The sequence below is a fragment of the Oncorhynchus gorbuscha genome, linkage group LG20 (genome assembly GCF_021184085.1).
Source record: "Oncorhynchus gorbuscha isolate QuinsamMale2020 ecotype Even-year linkage group LG20, OgorEven_v1.0, whole genome shotgun sequence".
NCBI lineage: Eukaryota > Metazoa > Chordata > Actinopteri > Salmoniformes > Salmonidae > Oncorhynchus > Oncorhynchus gorbuscha.
In genome coordinates this window covers 5,191,148-5,213,505 of record NC_060192.1, presented here as the reverse complement: position 1 = coordinate 5,213,505, position 22,358 = coordinate 5,191,148, and the positions used below count along the sequence as shown (strand labels likewise).

General features: G+C 44.5%; 1 pseudogene; it reads left to right on the top strand.

Annotated features, from left to right (window-relative positions):
* The first annotated feature begins 1,928 nt into the window (after positions 1-1,928).
* Positions 1,929-22,358, top strand: part of LOC124006616 — a 52,074-nt pseudogene continuing 31,644 nt past the window's right edge.

Genomic DNA, 22,358 nt, shown 5'->3' with positions numbered 1-22,358 from the left:
ATCCACCTCTATGCAGACAACACCATTCTGTATACTTCTGGCCCTTCTTTGGACACTGTGTTAACAACCCTCCAGGCGAGCTTTAATGCCATACAACTGTCTTTCCGTGGCCTCCAATTGCTCTTAAATACAATTAAAACTAAATGCATGCTCTTCAACTGATTGCTACCTGCCCGCCTGTCCAACATCACTACTCTGGACGGTTCTGACTTAGAATATGTGGACAATTACAAATACCTAGGTGTCTGATTAGACTGTAAACTCTCCTTCCAGACTCACATCAAACATCACCAATCCAAAGTTAAATTTAGAATTAGCTTCCTATTTCGTAAAACAAGGCATCCTTCACTCATGCTGCCAAACATACCCCTGTAAAACTGACCATCCTACCGATCCTCGACTTCGGCGATGTCATTTACAAAATAGCCCCCAATACCTTACACAATAAATTGGATGCAGTCTATCACAGTGCCATCCGTTTTGTCACCAAAGCCCCATATACTCACCACCACTGCGACCTGTACGCTTTCGTTGGCTGGCCCTCGCTTCATACTCGTCGCCAAACCCACTGGCTCCAGATCATCTACAAGACCCTGCTAGGTAAATTCCCCCCTTATCTCGCTGGTCACCATAGCAGCACCCACCTGTAGCACACGCTCCAGCAGGTATATATCTCTCTGGTCACCCCCAAAACCAATTCTTCCTTTGGCCGCCTCTCCTTCCAGTTCTCTGCTGCCAATGACTGGAACTACAAAAATCTCTGAAAATGGAAACACTTATCTCCCTCACTAGCTTTAAGCACCAGCTGTCAGAGCAGCTCACAGATTACTGCACCTGTACATAGCCCATCTATAATTTAGCCCAAACATCCACCTCTCCCCCTACTTTATTTATTTTGCTCCTTTGCACCCCATTATTTCTCTCTACTTTGCACTTTCTTCCACTGCAAATCTACCATTCCAGTGTTTTACTTGCTATATTGTATTTACTTCGCCACCATGGACTTTTTTTTTGTTGTCTTCACCTCCCTTATCTCACCTCATTTGCTCACATTGTATATAGACTTGTTTCTACTGTATTATTGACTGTATGTTTGTTTTACTCCATGTGTAACTCTGTGTCGTTGTATTTGTCGAACTGCTTTGCTTTTTCTTGGCCAGTTCGCAACTGTAAATGAGAACTTGTTCTCAACTTGCCTACCTGGTTAAATAAAGGTGAAATTAAAATAAAATTAAAAGCCATTTGCAGACAAACAGGAATTAACTAAATCAATGGCACAGATGGAACTATTCAAGCAGAAGATACATCTCCTTCAAATGTTGATATTTGGTTGCGTTGACAACCAAACACAACTCAATATCACTATTATGTAATTACACTTGAAATAAACCAAATTGAAACCCTAGGTTTATATGTATATTTGAGTTGTATCCTAAATAGCTGTTTATGATTTCGCAAATGCTATATAGGCCCAAATGGCATCATTGATGAAAGTGATAAAGTAGCCTACTATGGTTCCATTTCATTTACTCTGTTAAACCTACCCTTTGGAATGACTTCGATAGCACCAGTTTTTAAATGGAGGTCCCACCACAATCATTCTCACGATAGCACTTTGGTAATAGCCAGTGACATATATCAAAGGTAAGCAGGGCTGGGCTTTGTTAAAACCCTGGATGGGAGACCAAAGGATTGCTGTAGATACATTTAAGTATTTCACTTTTCCACTTAAGAGTCCGCGTCACAATACGTAGGAAAATGTTGTTGAAACAACGTTGATTCAACCAGTTTGTTCTCAATGGAGTGTTGCATTTCCCTCCTGGGGTATGTCATGTCCGAATTGTGCACAACAGGGTCAATTCTCTTCACAATATTTTCGACTTCTTAGAAGTCACACAACGACTCCACACATCTTTAGCTGTATTGAAATGGATTCAAATCTCCCTCCTCCCAGGGACAGTCACACGGTCCTGGGGAAGATGTGGAAGGACACGGCTGAGACTGTGATCATCGAAGGGGGCTGTATGGGAGTCAGTGTAGCCTATCACCTGGCCAAGGCTGGACAGAAGGATGTGGTTCTGCTGGAGAAGTCTGAATACACTGCTGGAATCACCGAGCACGCTGTAGGTCAACAACAAGAGATCTAGGATCAACTTGCCTGTCTCAAAACCTAATCTCATATGATGGGGAAAAAAAACACAGAACTGACCTGGGAACAACAAATGGCTTCAGAGGGTTTTTATGGATCGAGTCTGGTGTTAAACATATTGATTTATGGTCTGACACCTAGCACAACAGCCACAGCAAAACCCCCAACAACACCTTTACCTTTTGCGTAACATTTGGAAAGGATTCAAAACACATGCCGCATTTCCACTGCAGCCCCGTTTCGACCGGAGACGTTCCTCCACTACTACAGCAGGCAACAGAGTTTTCACATTTCTCCTCATTAGAATGAAGTGTTATTACACACACTATCAGAGGGAAAGGCAATGTAGGTCGGAGATATTCAACATGGCGAGACCGCAGTGAGAGACCCCACTCAAGATATTTACATTTTAATTTGAGCCATTGAGCAGACGCTCTCATCCAGAGCAACTTTACAGCTACCGGGAAGAACCTAAGATACTACAGACATATCAGATAGTCCACTCGGCAGAAGGAGAGGTTGAGATTTCCAAGAAGTAGATGGAGACATGTAAGAAGATCTGAGTTATGGTAGCTGTCAAAGACAGCTGCTGTCAAAAGAACCAGGCCTAGGTGGTTCTGCCGAGGAACTGATGGCCTAGGTCTGCCTCTTTTATCACCCTCAAAACAACTTCATCCTGTATAGCAGGGTTCTCCAACTGGCGAATTTGGTGGACATAAAAGACTTAAAAAACACCAGCAAATCGACTCCAAGTGATTGTAATTTTGGACATCTGTTCCACAGTATTCCCACCCATAATAGGGATAAACAATGTGATCGTATACAAATGTAAGCAAGGTTTGAAATAATTATTTTTGAGTCAAATATTGTATCTGTTTGGGCTTCTTGCTGTCAATTTGCAGTCTACAAATTATTTGTAATTAGGTTCCCGGCCCCCTGACTCAAGAAACAAGAAGCACCCAGAGACACAGTCGGCGGCTGAATCTAGTTGATGATCCCTGCTGTAGAGGTTAGTCTACATGCGATAGTAAACATGCTGCTCAAATGTCAGGGGCCCAACTTCTTAGTAGTGTTATCTAACTTCTCCTTCTCCATACTCCTTGACTTATTCCACAATTTGTTGTGTTACAGCCTGAATTCAAAATGGATTACAGATTTTTTTATTTTTTTAAATCAACCGTCAACACACGTTTTAATTTTTACCTACATTTGTTGACAATGAAATACCTCATTTACATAACTATTCCCGTTCCTAAGTCAATACTTTTTTAGAGAGCTAAAGGACTTAACTTGAAACCCCCCCCCAGACACTGTGGATTTGTAGTGTTTGACCAGTGCGGTAATGTCTACCATCTCCATATGGTCCAGTAAAGTGGTACAGCTCATGTACAGTACACACACACACACACACACACACACACACACACACACACACACACACACACACACACACACACACACACACACACACACACACACACACACACACACACACACACACACACACACACACACACACACACGTCTGAGAGTCTATCTGGGTGTTCAGTTACTACACCCCTTTTAAAACCACTCCTCCGGGACTTAAATATTTTAACCTCGTTCTTCTACTGTGAAATGAGCCCACTGCTTTTGTGGTTGAGTTTTACATTCTGAGAACATTGTTTTGATATGTGGGTATGATAATTACAATGGGAGCACTCACTGTCAGGTTTTCTGTTGTTTCCAGCCTCCCTCTCTATACATAACCTTGGGGAGTTCATATCTTTCATTACAATACAAATCTCTCTCGAACCCTCGGGTCAACCTCATCTCTCCTGTAGTGGGAAGGTGAGTTGTGTAAAGTTAGTTATTTTTATTTTTTATTGAACCTTTATTTCACGAGGCAAGTCAGTTAAGAACAAATTCTTATTTACAATGACGGCCTACACAGGCCAAACTCAGATGGCGCTGGACCAATTGTGCACCACCCTATGGGACTCCCAGGGTGTCTGCAGTGACGCCTCAGGCACTGAGATGCAGTGCCTTGGACCGATGCACCCCTCGGGAGCCCTAAGTGTGGTGGGATTTGGGGGTTTAACCCTTGACATGCAGGTCAAGGAAGGGTACGTGATTTATGTTTGCTGGAGCTGTGGTCTGCAGAAATAACTCCATGTGAAAGCAGATTCTAAAGTGCTGCTGCAGCATTCCTCACAGACTCCATTCTCTCCAACGCTCCCTCCCTTTACTCTCACCCCATTCCATCTCTCCCTCCTTCCACTGTCTCACACTCACCCCATTCCATTTCTCTCTCCTTCCACTGTCTCACACTCACCCCATTCCATCTCTCTCTCCTTCCACTGTCTTACACTCACCCCATTCCATCTCTCTCTCCTTCCACTCACTCTCCCCATTCCCTTGTTTGACTCCCAACCACCTCTACCTCCCCCACATACCCTAATCCCTCCATTTACTCTCTCCTCGGCTCCTTCCCTTTACTCTCTCCTCGGCTCCTTCCCTCCCTCTCTATCAACTCTTCTTTCCTCCAACTTCAAACTCCCTGCTTGCCCTCCTCTCTCTCTCTTACCCCTTTTCTAAACCTTTCAATTTTTCCTCTTCTCATTGACTCTCGTCTTCTCTCCCAACCCCAGTTGCCAGGCCTCGTCATCCCAAACGTTTCCTCTTTTGCTGCCCATCTCCTCTCTTTCTTCTTGGTCGCTGGTGACCAAGCCTGCTCACGGAGAGCTACTGGGTGTGCCGGCTGTTGCTTATGCTCCAACCCTGCTCTAACACAGTGGATTGAACAAATCAATGTCCCCAGGAGCAGCTACTGGGTCCCGTCATCCCAAACGTTTCCTCTTCTCCTCCCCCACATTCAAAACATGACACTCCCTCTTCCTGAAACCACCGTTTGGCACCTTGACCAATGAGGATCCCCCAGAGTAAGGTCAGGGGTTGCGGTTCTAGGAATGTGTCTCCCCCCCGAAGGATCGGTTTCACCACGTGGGCCGCGACCTACTAATGGAACCAAAAGGAGAACGGGCCGCTGAGACAACCAGTGAAAGGCCTCCACACAGGACCTCCTCAAATCACGGGTGGAACCTGTTGTTCCTAAGTGGGAGCTATATGTACTGTGAACAGAAAATGGACAGTACTGTTTCACAGAGAGAGAGAGAGAGAGAGAGAGAGAGAGAGAGAGAGAGAGAAGAGAGAGAGAGAGTCTCTGGCCTTTAGAAATGATTTAGCTTACCACGCTATCACTGGTGCTCATAAATAAGGAGGAAAGGGAGTGAGTGCGTTAGTTATTTTACTGCTGCTCTTCAATTATTTGTCACTTTTATTTTTTTACTTCACGTATTTTTCTTCAAACTGCGTTGTTGGTTAAGGGCTTGTAAGTGAGCATTTCACTGTTGTATTCGGTACATGCAACAAATAAAAATGTGATTTTGATTTGGTTAGTTAACAGGTGCGGTGGGTGTACTGTGGATATATGGGTAAACCCAGATGTAAAGCCCCATTGGAAATGGATCACAGAGTCAATTCATTGGAGGTTACTCCTGGGAGGGCTTGTGAATGACCTTGTGTGTATCCTGCTACAGTGAGCTGGTAAACATGTGTCCTATCTACTCGGACCCCCCCAGCAGCTCTGCTCTGGTCCTAACTGGCCATAGCCTACAGAAATAGGGAAAGGCAACCTTTAAAAAAAGGTAGAGAGAGTATGTATCCCTCTGAGCTAAATTTTTTTTAACAAAGCTGAAGTTATAATGCAGAACTCTGCTCAATTTGAGAGATACGCTGTAAAGCAGTATATAAAATGAGTGATATCAGACTTGCATACTCTGCCATTACTCTACGTGTAACGGATGTGAAACGGCTAGCTTAGTTAGCGGTGGTGCGCGCTGCGTTTCAATCACTGATGCTTCGTGGGTGACTGTTGTTGATGTGTGCAGAGGGTCCCTGGTTCGCGCCCGGGTATGGGCGAGGGGACGGTTGGAAGTTATACTGTTACATACGCATACTCTATCGTCACTCTACGCATACTCTACCGTCACTCTACGCATACTCTACCGTCACTCTACGCATACTCTACCGTCACTCTACGCATACTCTACCGTCACTCTACGCATACTCTACCGTCACTCTACGCATACTCTACCGTCACTCTACGCATACTCTACCGTCACTCTACGCATACTCTACAGTCACTCTACGCATACTCTACCGCTACTCTACCGTCACTCTACGCATACTCTACAGTCACTCTACGCATACTCTACAGTCACTCTACGCATACTCTACAGTCACTCTACGCATACTCTACAGTCACTCTACGCATACTCTACAGTCACTCTACGCATACTCTACAGTCACTCTACCGTACTCTACCGCTACTCTACCGTCACTCTACGCATACTCTACCGTTACTCTACCGCTACTCTACCGTTACTCTACCGTTACTCTACCGCTACTCTACCGCTACTCTACCGTCACTCTACGCATACTCTACCGCTACTCTACCGCTACTCTACCGCTACTCTACCGTCACTCTACGCATACTCTACCGTCACTCTACGCATACTCTACAGTCACTCTACGCATACTCTACCGCTACTCTACCGTCACTCTACCGTCACTCTACCGTCACTCTACCGTCACTCTACCGTCACTCTACCGCTACTCTACCGCTACTCTACCGTTACTCTACCGCTACTCTACCGCTACTCTACCGCTACTCTACCGTTACTCTACCGCTACTCTACTGTCACTCTACGCATACTCTACCGTCACTCTACGCATACTCTACCGCTACTCTACCGCTACTCTACCGTCACTCTACGCATACTCTACCGCTACTCTACCGTCACTCTACCGCTACTCTACGCATACTCTACCGCTACTCTACCGCTACTCTACCGTCACTCTACGCATACTCTACCGCTACTCTACAGTCACTCTACGCATACTCTACCGCTACTCTACCGCTACTCTACCGCTACTCTACCGTTACTCTACCGCTACTCTACCGCTACTCTACCGTTACTCTACCGTCACTCTACGCATACTCTACGCATACTCTACCGTCACTCTACGCATACTCTACCGTCACTCTACGCATACTCTACCGCTACTCTACGCATACTCTACCTCTACTCTACCGTCACTCTACGCATACTCTACCGCTACTCTACCGCTACTCTACCGCTACTCTACCGCTACTCTACCGCTACTCTACGCATACTCTACCGTCACTCTACCGTCACTCTACCGTCACTCTACGCATACTCTACGCATACTCTACCGCTACTCTACCGTCACTCTACGCATACTCTACCGTTACTCTACCGTCACTCTACGCATACTCTACCGCTACTCTACCGTCACTCTACGCATACTCTACCGTCACTCTACGCATACTCTACCGTCACTCTACGCATACTCTACCGTCACTCTACGCATACTCTACCGTCACTCTACGCATACTCTACCGTCACTCTACCGTCACTCTACGCATACTCTACCGTTACTCTACCGTCACTCTACGCATACTCTACCGCTACTCTACCGTCACTCTACGCATACTCTACCGTCACTCTACCGTCACTCTACGCATACTCTACCGTTACTCTACCGTCACTCTACGCATACTCTACCGCTACTCTACCGTCACTCTACGCATACTCTACAGTCACTCTACGCATACTCTACCGTCACTCTACCGCTACTCTACGCGTACTCTAACGTCACTCTACGCATACTCTACCGTCACTCTACGCATACTCTACAGCTACTCTACCGCTACTCTACCGCTACTCTACGCATACTCTACCGCTACTCTACCACTACTCTACCGTCACTCTACGCATACTCTACCGTCACTCTACGCATACTCTACCGTCACTCTACGCATACTCTACCGCTACTCTACGCATACTCTACCGTTACTCTACGCATACTCTACCGTTACTCTACCGTTACTCTACCGTTACTCTACCGTTACTCTACCGTTACTCTACGCATACTCTACCGTTACTCTACGCATACTCTACCGTTACTCTACCGCTACTCTACGCATACTCTACCGTCACTCTACGCATACTCTACCGTCACTCTACGCATACTCTACCGTTACTCTACCGCTACTCTACGCATACTCTACCGTTACTCTACAGTCACTCTACGCATACTCTACCGCTACTCTACGCATACTCTACCGTCACTCTACGCATACTCTACCGTTACTCTACCGTTACTCTACGCATACTCTACCGTTACTCTACGCATACTCTACCGTTACTCTACGCATACTCTACCATTACTCTACCGCTACTCTACGCATACTCTACCGTTACTCTACCGTCACTCTACGCATACTCTACCGCTACTCTACGCATACTCTACCGTCACTCTACGCATACTCTACCGTCACTCTACGCATTCTCTACCGTTACTCTACGCATACTCTACCGTCACTCTACCGTCACTCTACCGTCACTCTACGCATACTCTACCGTTACTCTACGCATACTCTACCGTTACTCTACGCATACTCTACCGTTACTCTACGCATACTCTACCGTTACTCTACCGTTACTCTACCGTTACTCTACGCATACTCTACCGTCACTCTACGCATACTCTACCGTCACTCTACGCATACTCTACCGCTACTCTACCGTTACTCTACCGTTACTCTACGCATACTCTACCGTCACTCTACGCATACTCTACCGTCACTCTACGCATACTCTACCGCTACTCTACCGTTACTCTACGCATACTCTACAGTCACTCTACGCATACTCTACAGTCACTCTACGCATACTCTACCGTTACTCTATGCATACTCTACCGCTACTCTACCGTTACTCTATGCATACTCTACCGTTACTCTTTTCCCTACTTGTACCTCCAGTATTTATGTACTTGACGCGGGGTGGTGAGGAACAGCTGCAACTCCGCAGAAAGCGGCAGAAGTCAACAAGTGGGGTTATGTGACATTTCTTTCAGCTGTCACCACAACTGGTTCCTGCAGGCCGTTACCAGCCTGTGCTCTGTAGGGACAAACAGCTGTAGTGTCAGCAGGGGTAATGGTGTGTGTGTTTGTCTGTGTGCAGAGGGAGGGCAGCTGACTCTTGCCCTGGAAATCAGAATATTGATCGGGCAAGAGGCTCGTAGCAACAGGCTGCCTATACTGGTTAGTGGTCAGTCTACTGTGCACAGAGGCTATGCCATACATTATTTTAATGAATCTTTTATTTCATTTGTAAAAGTGTCTTTTTAAATCTTTGTGTTACAGTATATGAGTAAATGTTTATACATGTTATATAGGATTATGTGTTGACTGGGTTTGCGCTTGTCACGGTCAAGCAATAGTTCTGTGACTTACACAGGTACTGCAGTGAGTAAATGTTCCGTTTTAGGGATGTAGTGGCTGGTCTTTTTCCTTCTCTTTTAGACTGTTACGGAGTAGGAACATTCGTGTTTGTGCCAGTGTTTCGGTGGGGGAGCTAACAAGCAGGGAGACAGTTAAATGCTTAAATGCTCCCAAGAAAAGCGTTAACGCACCTAAAATGTTGGTTTGCACGCTGCCATTAAACCCCAAAAGAAGAAGGCCTTAGAAAGAGTGGTCAGAAAACCCAGTCGTCTGACGTTATACCAAACATCAGATCGGATCAGATTGCATTATCACCAACAGCCAGGTGTTGGAATCTCAGCTGACCTCCTGAAATAGCTCCTAGAAAATGAAGTCCTTTGTAAATGAAGCCTTTGATGAAGTTTAAAACAAGACTAACCTTCTATGCAGTGTAACTCGATGTTCACTCTAAAGTGAATCAGCTGGTAGAACAGGGGGTCTCCTATATTTGTCTTAAGATGTGGAGTCATAGTGTTGGAGCCACAGACAGACAGATAATTGTGTTAGTGTTAACTTTGACGGGCCCTTAACACCATGCCTCAGTCTGGAATGGCATCCTCTTCTCTATATAGGACACTACTTTTGGCCAGAGCCCCATGGTTTTTGCCAAAAGTAGTGCACTATCTAGGGAATATGGTATCATTTCAAACACAACCATGTCTAAGTGTCATAGAGTACACCATAGTACTGTAATAACAGTTGAGTTTTTACTCGACCCATCTACCGGCTTTCATGCATCTGAGATTCTACTAATCTACAATTTTACGGCCGTCTTCCGCTCCATTTCTGTCATTATCAATCTGTGGGACCCAGCTGGCTATGCACTATTTTGATCTGAGAACGTGAAGGCTGGGTTAGTATTAGGCAGAAAGAGTCGGTGTGTGTGAGGCTCTGTTCTTAAACTTGTTTTGCTTTCCTTGCGGTGGAGACTGGGGCAGTTTACACCCGACTGGCGTCTTTCTCCATACTCCTGCGTCTGCTTCCTGGTCTCCTCAAAACATCTATGCTAACCTAACCTAGGAGGCGTCAAAATAAACACTTGAGCAGGATACCCCATATTCTGGTCATGACGAGGGGGAAACAGAAGGAGTTAAGATGGAATGTCGCCTTGTTTATTTTCCGCATGGAAACATCTTCAGAGAGCAAGTGAACACGTGCCGTAGCTAGCTGCTCACCAAATATTAGCTAGCTAGTTAGTTATATTATATATTATAGTTAGTTATATTATATCACCAAATATTAGCTAGCTAGTTATCTATAATGACATCAACAAAATTAGTATGTAGTGTCTTCATCTTGAAGAAAGACTGGCGCTATTTTTAGGCATCTGATATGTTTCACGGGGGTGGGGACTGTAAACAGCAAGGCGCACGTCCAAAAGCGGAAGTCGCGTCACAGGCTCCCCCCTTCCTTTCCCCTGAAAAAAACCTGGATGTTTCTGGTTTCTATTGACCCCACTGAAGGTGCACCTTTTCAGACCATGAAATAATTACTGTTCTTTGATTGGTCTATAGGAATCTGGGCCCGGAAAATTGGCCAGCTGATTGGCTTTGAGCACCCCACTATCCCTGTCCAGCACCAGTATGCTGTCAAAGCAACAGTGCCTGAGGTACTCATTTAATTAAATTGTTTTAAAGTAACATGTGTTGTGATGTTTAATAAAGTTTAATTAGATGATTAATACATTTTGATATGTTTTGTTGTGCCTAGGTGAAAGGCCCTGAAGACAGAGCTGCCAGTGATCAGGGATATACACCAGTGATCAGCAGGCTACTCTAAAGAGGAGTGTTTTGCATCCGACCCACAGGATCAGTGGTGTATATGAGCTACTAAAGGGTAAGGCTTCCATGGGCTTCCATGCTGGCTGGGAAAGACCACACTGGTTCTATAAGCCTGGATACATTGCAGGATACAAGTAAGATACCCGGTCAATCAGTCAATCAATACAAGTATGACACTACCACTGAGCGTTAAGCATCGTTTCCCAATTTATTAGTGCAGGTTGCGGACTCCTTTCACTCCACCCCAAAATCATAAACCTCACCTGAGGTAGAGTATCTCATGATAAGCTGTAGACCACACTATTTACCAAGAGAGTTTTCATCTATACATTTTTCATTGCTGTCCATTTACCACCCCTAACCGATGCTGGCACTCAATGAGCTGTATATGGCCATAAGCAAACAGGAAAACACTCATCCAGAGGCAGCTCTTCTAGTGGCCTAATTCATTTCTTCTAGTTGCCTAATTTCAACCAGCACGTTAAATGTGCAACCAGAGGAAAAAAAACTGTAGACCACCTTTACTCCACACACAGAGACACGTACAAAGCTCTGCCTCGCCCTCCATTTGTCAAATCTGACTCTATCCTCCAGATTCCTGCTTACAAGCAAAAACTAAAGCAGGAAGCACCAGTGACTCGTCAATAAAGAAGTAGTCAGATGACGCAGATGCTAAGCTACAGGACTGTTTTTCTAGCACAGACTGGAATATGTTACGGGATTCTTCCGATGGCATTGAGGAGTACACCACATCAGTCACTGGCTTCATCAATAAGTGCATTGATGATGTCGTCCCCACAGTGACCGTACATACCCCAACCAGAAGCTATGGATTACAGGCAACGTCCGCACTGAACTAAAGGGTAGAGCTGAAGTTTTCAAGGAGCGGGACTCTAACCCGGACGCTTAGAAGAAATTTTGCTATGCCCGCAGACAAACCATCAAATAGGCAAAGTGTCAAAACAGGACTAAGCTTGAATCGTACTACAAAGGCTCTGACGCTCGTTGGATGTGGCAGGGCTTGCAAACTATTACAGACTACAAAGGAAAGCAAAACGTAAGCTGCCTAGTGACATGAGCCTACCAGACGAGCTAAATTACTTCTATACTCGTTTCGAGGCAAGCAACACTGAAGCATGCATGAGAGCATCAGCAGTTCCAGATGACTGTGATCACGCTCTCCGTAGCCGATGTGAGTAAGACCTTTAAACAGGTAAATTACCAGGAGGTGTACTCTGAACATGCGCAAACCAACTGGCAAGTGTCTTCACTGACATTTTCAACCTGTCCCTGACTGAGTCTGTAATACCAACATGTTTCAAGCAGACCACCATAGTCCCTGTGCCCAAGAACACTAAGGTAACCTGCCTAAATGACTACTGACCCGTAGCACTCACGTCTGTAGCCATGAAGTGCTTTGAAAGGCTGGTCATGGCTCACATCAACACCATTATCCCAGAAACACTAGACCCACTCCAATTTGCATACCGCCCCAACAGATCTACAGATGATGCAGTCTCTATTGCATTTTACACTGCCCTTTCCGAACTGGGAAAAGGAAGACATAGGTGAGAATGCTATTGACTGACTACAGCTCAGTGTTCAACACAATAGTGCTGTCAAAGTTAATCATTTAGCTAAGGACCCTGGGACTAAAAACCTCCCTCTGCAACTGGATCCTAGACTTCCTGACAGGTCGCCCCCAGGTGGTAAGGGTAGATAACAACATCTGCCATGCTGATCCTTAACACGGGGGCCCCTCAGGGGTGCGTGCTCAGTCCCCTCCTGTACTCCTTGTTCACCCTTGACTGCATGGCCAGGCACAACTCCAACACCATCATTAAGTTTGCCGACAACACAATAGCGGTAGGCCTGATCACCGACAATGATGAGACAGCCTATAGGGAGGAGGTCAGAGACCTGGCCGTGTGGTGCCAGGATAACAACCTTTCCCTCAACGTGATCAAGACAAATAAGATGATTGTGGACTACAGGAAAAGGAGTGCGTACAGTGCGTACAGCCCAGTACATCACTGGGGCAAAGCTTCCTGCCATCCAGGACCTCCAGGCGGTGTAAGAGGAAGGCCCTAAAAATTGTGAAAGACTCCAGCCACCCTACTCATAGACTGTTCTCTCTGCTACTGCAGGGCAAACGGTACCGGAGCACCAAGTCTAGGTCCAAAAGGCTTTTAAAATAAAAACTTAAACCCTTTTTTCACCCCAATTTCGTAGTATCCAATTGTTTTTAGTAGTTACTATCTTGTCTCATCTCTACAACTCCCATACCGGCTTGGGAGAGACAAAGGTCGAGAGTCATGCATCCTCCGAAACACAACCCACCCAAGCCACACTGCTTCTTAACACAGCGCGTATCCAACCCGGAATTCAGCCGCACCAATGTGTCGGAGGAAACACCGTGCCCCTAGCGACCTGGTCAGCGCGCACTGCGCCCTGCCCGCCACAGGATTTGCTAATGCGGGATAAGACAAGAATATCCCTACAGGCCAAACCCTCCCTAACCCGGACAACGGCAGGCAAATTGTGCATCGCCCCATGGACCTCCCGGTCGCAGCCGGCCTCGACAGAGCCTGGGCTCGAACCCAGAGTCTCTGGAGGCCAGAGTCTTAGACCACTGCACCACCCGGGAGGCCCCAAAAGGCTTTTTAACAGCTTCTACCCCCAAGCCATAAGACTCCTGAACAGCTAATCAAATGGCTCTGTACCAGTACAGCATGTATATAGCCTCGCTGCTGCTCTTTAACTATTTGTTATTTTTAACTAATCTATTTTTTGCTCAACAATTATTTTTCATAAAACTGCATTGTTGGTTAAGCTTGTAAGTAAGCCCCTGTTGTATGCGGCGCATGTGACAAATAACATTTAATTTGACGTTACACTACCACTGCTACTACTGGACCATCATGTTACACTACTACTGGACCATCATGTTACACTATTACTGCTGCAACTGGACCATCATGTTACACTACTACTGGACCATCATGTTACACTACTACTGCTACTACTGGACCATCATGTTACACTATTACTGCAGCAACTGGACCATCATGTTACACTACTACTGGACCATCATGTTACACTACTACTGGACCATCATGTTACACTACTACTGCTACTACTGGACCACCATGTTACACTACTACTGCTACTACTGGACCATCATGTTACACTACTACTGCTACTACTGGACCATCATGTTACACTACTACTGCTACTACTGGACCATCATGTTACACTACTACTGGACCATCATGTTACGCTACTACTGGACCATCATGTTACACTACTACTGCTACTACTGAACCATCATGTTACACTACTACTGCTACTACTGAACCATCATATTACACTACTACTGCTACTACTGGACCATCATGTTACACTACTACTGCACCATCATGTTACACTACTACTGCTACTACTGGACCATCATGTTACACTACTACTGCTACTACTGGACCATCATGTTACACTACTACTGGACCATCATGTTATACTACTACTGCTACTACTGGACCATCACGTTACACTACTACTACTACTACTACTGAACCATCATGTTACACTACTACTGCTACTACTGGACCATCATGTTACACTACTACTGGACCATCATGTTACACTACTACTACTGGGACCATCATGTTACACTACTACTGCTGGACCATCATGTTACACTACTACTGCTACTACTGGACCATCATGTTACACTACTACTGGACCATCATGTCACACTACTACTACTACTACTGGACCATCATGTTACACTACTACTACTGGACCATCATGTTACACTACTACTGAACCATCATGTTACACTACTACTGAACCATCATGTTACACTACTACTACTGGACCATCATGTTACACTACCACTGCTACTACTGGACCATCATGTTACACTACCACTGCTACTACTGGACCATCATGTTACACTACCACTGCTACTACTGGACCATCATGTTACACTACTACTGCTACTACTGGACCATCATGTTACACTACTACTGCTACTACTGAACCATCATGTTACACTACTACTGAACCATCATATTACACTACTACTGCTACTACTGGACCATCATGTTACACTACTACTGGACCATCATGTTACACTACTACTGCTACTGCTGGACCATCATGTTACACTACTACTGGACCATCATGTTACACTACTACCGCTACTACTGGACCATCATGTTACACTACTACTGCTACTACTGGACCATCATGTTATACTACTACTGCTACTACTGGACCATCATGTTACACTACTACTGGACCATCATGTTACACTACTACTACTACTACTGGACCATCATGTTACACTACTACTACTACTACTACTACTACTACTGGACCATCATGTTACACTACTACTGGACCATCATGTTACACTACTACTGCTACTACTGGACCATCATGTTACACTACTACTGCTACTACTGGACCATCATGTTACACTACCACTGCTACTACTGGACCATCATGTTACACTACCACTGCTACTACTGGACCATCATGTTACACTACTACTGCTACTACTGGACCATCATGTTACACTACTACTGCTACTACTGGACCACCATGTTACACTACTACTGGACCATCATGTTACACTACCACTGCTACTACTGGACCATCATGTTACACTACTACTGCTACTACTGAACCATCATGTTACACTACTACTGGACCATCATGTTACACTACTACTGAACCATCATGTTACACTACTACTGCTACTACTGGACCATCATGTTACACTACTACTGGACCATCATGTTACACTACTACTACTACTACTGGACCATCATGTTACACTACTACTACTACTACTACTACTACTGGACCATCATGTTACACTACTACTACTACTACTACTACTACTACTACTGGACCATCATGTTACACTACCACTGCTACTACTGGACCATCATGTTACACTACTACTGCTACTACTGAACCATCATGTTACACTACTACTGGACCATCATGTTACACTACTACTGAACCATCATGTTACACTACTACTGAACCATCATGTTACACTACTACTGAACCATCATGTTACACTACTACTGGACCATCATGTTACACTACTACTGGACCATCATGTTACACTACTACTGGACCATCATGTTACACTACTACTGGACCATCATGTTACACTACTACTGCTACTACTGGACCATCATGTTACACTACTACTGCTACTACTGGACCATCATGTTACACTACTACTGGACCATCATGTTACACTACTACTGGACCATCATGTTACACTACTACTGGACCATCATGTTACACTACTACTGAACCACCATGTTACACTACTACTGAACCACCATGTTACACTACTACTGAACCACCATGTTACACTACTACTGCTACTACTGGACCATCATGTTACACTACTACTGCTACTACTGGACCATCATGTTACACTACTACTGCTACTACTGAACCATCATGTTACACTACTACTGAACCATCATGTTACACTACTACTGGACCACCATTTTACACTACTACTGCTACTACTGGACCATCATGTTACACTACTACTGGACCATCATGTTACACTACTACTACTGGACCACCATGTTACACTACTACTGCTACTACTGGACCATCATGTTATACTACTACTGCTACTACTGGACCATCATGTTACACTACTACTGCTACTACTGGACCATCATGTTACACTACTACTACTGGACCATCATGTTACACTACTACTACTGGACCATCATGTTACACTACTACTACTGGACCATCATGTTACACTACTACTGAACCACCATGTTACACTACTACTGAACCACCATGTTACACTACTACTGAACCACCATGTTACACTACTACTGAACCACCATGTTACACTACTACTGCTACTACTGGACCATCATGTTACACTACTACTGCTACTACTGAACCATCATGTTACACTACTACTGAACCATCATGTTACACTACTACTGGACCACCATTTTACACTACTACTGCTACTACTGGACCATCATGTTACACTACTACTGGACCATCATGTTACACTACTACTGCTACTACTGGACCATCATGTTACACTACTACTACTACTACTACTACTGGACCATCATGTTACACTACTACTACTGGACCATCATGTTACACTACTACTACTGGACCACCATGTTACACTACTACTGCTACTACTGGACCATCATGTTATACTACTACTGCTACTACTGGACCATCATGTTACACTACTACTGCTACTACTGGACCATCATGTTACACTACTACTACTGGACCATCATGTTACACTACTACTACTGGACCATCATGTTACACTACTACTACTACTACTGGACCATCATGTTACACTACTACTGCTACTACTGGACCATCATGTTACACTACTACTGGACCATCATGTTACACTACTACTACTGAACCATCATGTTACACTACTACTACTGAACCATCATGTTACACTACTACTGGACCATCATGTTACACTACTACTGCTACTACTGGACCACCATGTTACACTACTACTGCTACTACTGGACCATCATGTTACACTACTACTGGACCATCATGTTACACTACTACTGCTACTACTGGACCCCCATGTTACACTACTACTGCTACTATTGGACCATCATGTTACACTACTACTACTGGACCACCATGTTACACTACTACTGCTACTACTGGACCACCATGTTACACTACTACTGCTACTACTGGACCACCTTGTTACACTACTACTGGACCATCATGTTACACTACTACTGGACCATCATGTTACACTACTACTGCTACTACTGGACCATCATGTTACACTACTACTGGACCATCATGTTACACTACTACTGCTACTACTGGACCATCATGTTACACTACTACTGCTACTACTGGACCATCATGTTACACTACTACTGGACCATCATGTTACACTACTACTGGACCACCATGTTACACTACTACTGGACCACCATGTTACACTACTACTGGACCATCATGTTACACTACTGCTACTACTGAACCATCATGTTACACTACTACTGCTGCTACTGGACCATCATGTTACACTACTACTGCTACTACTGGACCGCCATGTTACACTACTACTGGACCATCATGTTACACTACTACTGCTACTACTGGACCACCATGTTACACTACTACTGGACCATCATGTTACACTACTACTGGACCACCATGTTACACTACTACTGGACCACCATGTTACACTACTACTGGACCATCATGTTACTCTACTACTGCTACTACTGAACCATCATGTTACACTACTACTGCTGCTACTGGACCATCATGTTACACTACTACTGCTACTACTGGACCGCCATGTTACACTACTACTGGACCATCATGTTACACTACTACTGCTACTACTGGACCACCATGTTACACTACTACTGGACCATCATGTTACACTACTACTGCTACTACTGGACCACCATGTTACACTACTACTGGACCACCATGTTACACTACTACTGGACCATCATGTTACACTACTACTGGACCATCATGTTACACTACTACTGCTACTACTGGACCATCATGTTACACTACTACTGGACCATCATGTTACACAACTACTGCTACTACTGGACCATCATGTTACACTACTACTGCTACTACTGGACCATCATGTTACACTACTACTACTACTGGACCATCATGTTACACTACTACTGGACCATCATGTTACACTACTACTGGACCATCATGTTACACTACTACTGCTGCTACTGGACCATCATGTTACACAACTACTGCTACTACTGGACCATCATGTTACACTACTACTGCTACTACTGGACCATCATGTTACACTAGTACTGGACCATCATGTTACACTACTACTGCTACTACTGGACCATCATGTTACACTACTACTGGACCATCATGTTACACTACTACTACTACTGAACCATCATGTTACACTACTACTGGACCATCATGTTACACTACTACTGCTACTACTGGACCATCATGTTACACTACTACTGCTGCTACTGGACCATCATGTTACACTACTACTGCTGCTACTGGACCATCATGTTACACTACTACTGGACCATCATGTTACACTACTACTGGACCATCACATTACACTACTACTGGACCATCACATTACACTACTACTGGACCATCACGTTACACTACTACTGGACCATCACGTTACACTACTACTGGACCATCACGTTACACTACTACTGGACCATCACATTACACTACTACTGGACCATCATGTTACACTACTACTGGACCATCATGTTACACTACTACTGGACCATCACGTTACACTACTACTGGACCATCACGTTACACTACTACTGGACCATCACGTTACACTACTACTGGACCATCACGTTACACTACTACTGGACCATCACGTTACACTACTACTGGACCATCACGTTACACTACTACTGGACCATCACGTTACACTACTACTGGACCATCACGTTACACTACTACTGGACCATCATGTTACACTACTACTGCTACTACTGGACCATCATGTTACACTACTACTGGACCATCATGTTACACTACTACTGGACCATCATGTTACACTACTACTGCTACTACTGGACCATCATGTTACACTACTACTGGACCATCATGTTACACTACTACTGGACCATCATGTTACACTACTACTGATACTACTGGACCATCATGTTACACTACTACTGCTACTACTGGACCATGTTACACTACTACTGGACCATCATGTTATACTACTACTGCTACTACTGAACCATCATGTTACACTACTACTGGACCATCATGTTATACTACTACTGCTACTACTGGACCATCATGTTACACTACTACTGCTACTACTGGACCATCATGTTACACTACTACTGGACCATCATGTTACACTACTACTGGACCACCATGTTACACTACTACTGGACCACCATGTTACACTACTACTGGACCACCATGTTACACTACTACTACTGGACCATCATGTTACACTACTACTACTGGACCATCATGTTACACTACTACTACTGGACCATCATGTTACACTACTACTACTGGACCATCATGTTACACTACTACTACTGGACCATCATGTTACACTACTACTACTGGACCATCATGTTACACTACTACTGGACCATCATGTTACACTACTACTGCTACTACTGGACCATCATGTTACACTACTACTGCTACTACTGGACCATCATGTTACACTACTACTGCTACTACTGGACCATCATGTTACACTACTACTGGACCATCATGTTACACTACTACTACTGAACCATCATGTTACACTACTACTGGACCATCATGTTACACTACTACTGCTACTACTGGACCACCATGTTACACTACTACTGCTACTACTGGACCATCATGTTACACTACTACTGCTACTACTGGACCATCATGTTACACTACTACTGGACCATCATGTTACACTACTACTGCTACTACTGGACCATCATGTTACACTACTACTGCTACTACTGGACCATCATGTTACACTACTACTACTGGACCATCATGTTACACTACTACTGCTACTACTGGACCATCATGTTACACTACTACTGCTACTACTGGACCATCATGTTACACTACTACTGGACCATCATGTTACACTACTACTGCTACTACTGGACCACCATGTTACACTACTACTGCTACTACTGGACCATCATGTTACACTACTACTACTGGACCATCATGTTACACTACTACTGCTACTACTGGACCACCATGTTACACTACTACTGCTACTACTGGACCATCATGTTACACTACTACTGGACCATCATGTTACACTACTACTGCTACTACTGGACCACCATGTTACACTACTACTACTGGACCACCATGTTACACTACTACTGCTACTACTGGACCACCATGTTACACTACTACTGCTACTACTGGACCACCTTGTTACACAACTACTGGACCATCATGTTACACTACTACTGGACCATCATGTTACACTACTACTGCTACTACTGGACCATCATGTTACACTACTACTGGACCATCATGTTACACTACTACTGCTACTACTGGACCATCATGTTACACTACTACTGCTACTACTGGACCATCATGTTACACTACTACTGGACCATCATGTTACACTACTACTGGACCACCATGTTACACTACTACTGGACCATCATGTTACTCTACTACTGCTACTACTGAACCATCATGTTACACTACTACTGCTGCTACTGGACCATCATGTTACACTACTACTGCTACTACTGGACCATCATGTTACACTACTACTGGACCATCATGTTACACTACTACTGCTACTACTGGACCATCATGTTACACTACTACTGCTACTACTGGACCATCATGTTACACTAGTACTGGACCATCATGTTACACTACTACTACTACTACTGGACCATCATGTTACACTACTACTACTACTGGACCATCATGTTACACTACTACTGGACCATCATGTTACACTACTACTGGACCATCATGTTACACTACTACTGCTGCTACTGGACCATCATGTTACACACTACTACTACTGGACCATCATGTTACACTACTACTGCTACTACTGGACCATCATGTTACACTACTACTGGACCATCATGTTACACTACTACTGCTACTACTGGACCATCATGTTACACTACTACTACTACTACTGGACCATCATGTTACACTACTACTGGACCATCATGTTACACTACTACTGGACCATCATGTTACACTACTACTGCTGCTACTGGACCATCATGTTACACTACTACTGGACCATCATGTTACACTACTACTGGACCATCATGTTACACTACTACTGGACCATCATGTTACACTACTACTGGACCATCATGTTACACTACTACTGCTACTACTGGACCATCATGTTACACTACTACTGGACCATCATGTTACACTACTACTGGACCATCATGTTACACTACTACTGGACCATCATGTTACACTACTACTGCTACTA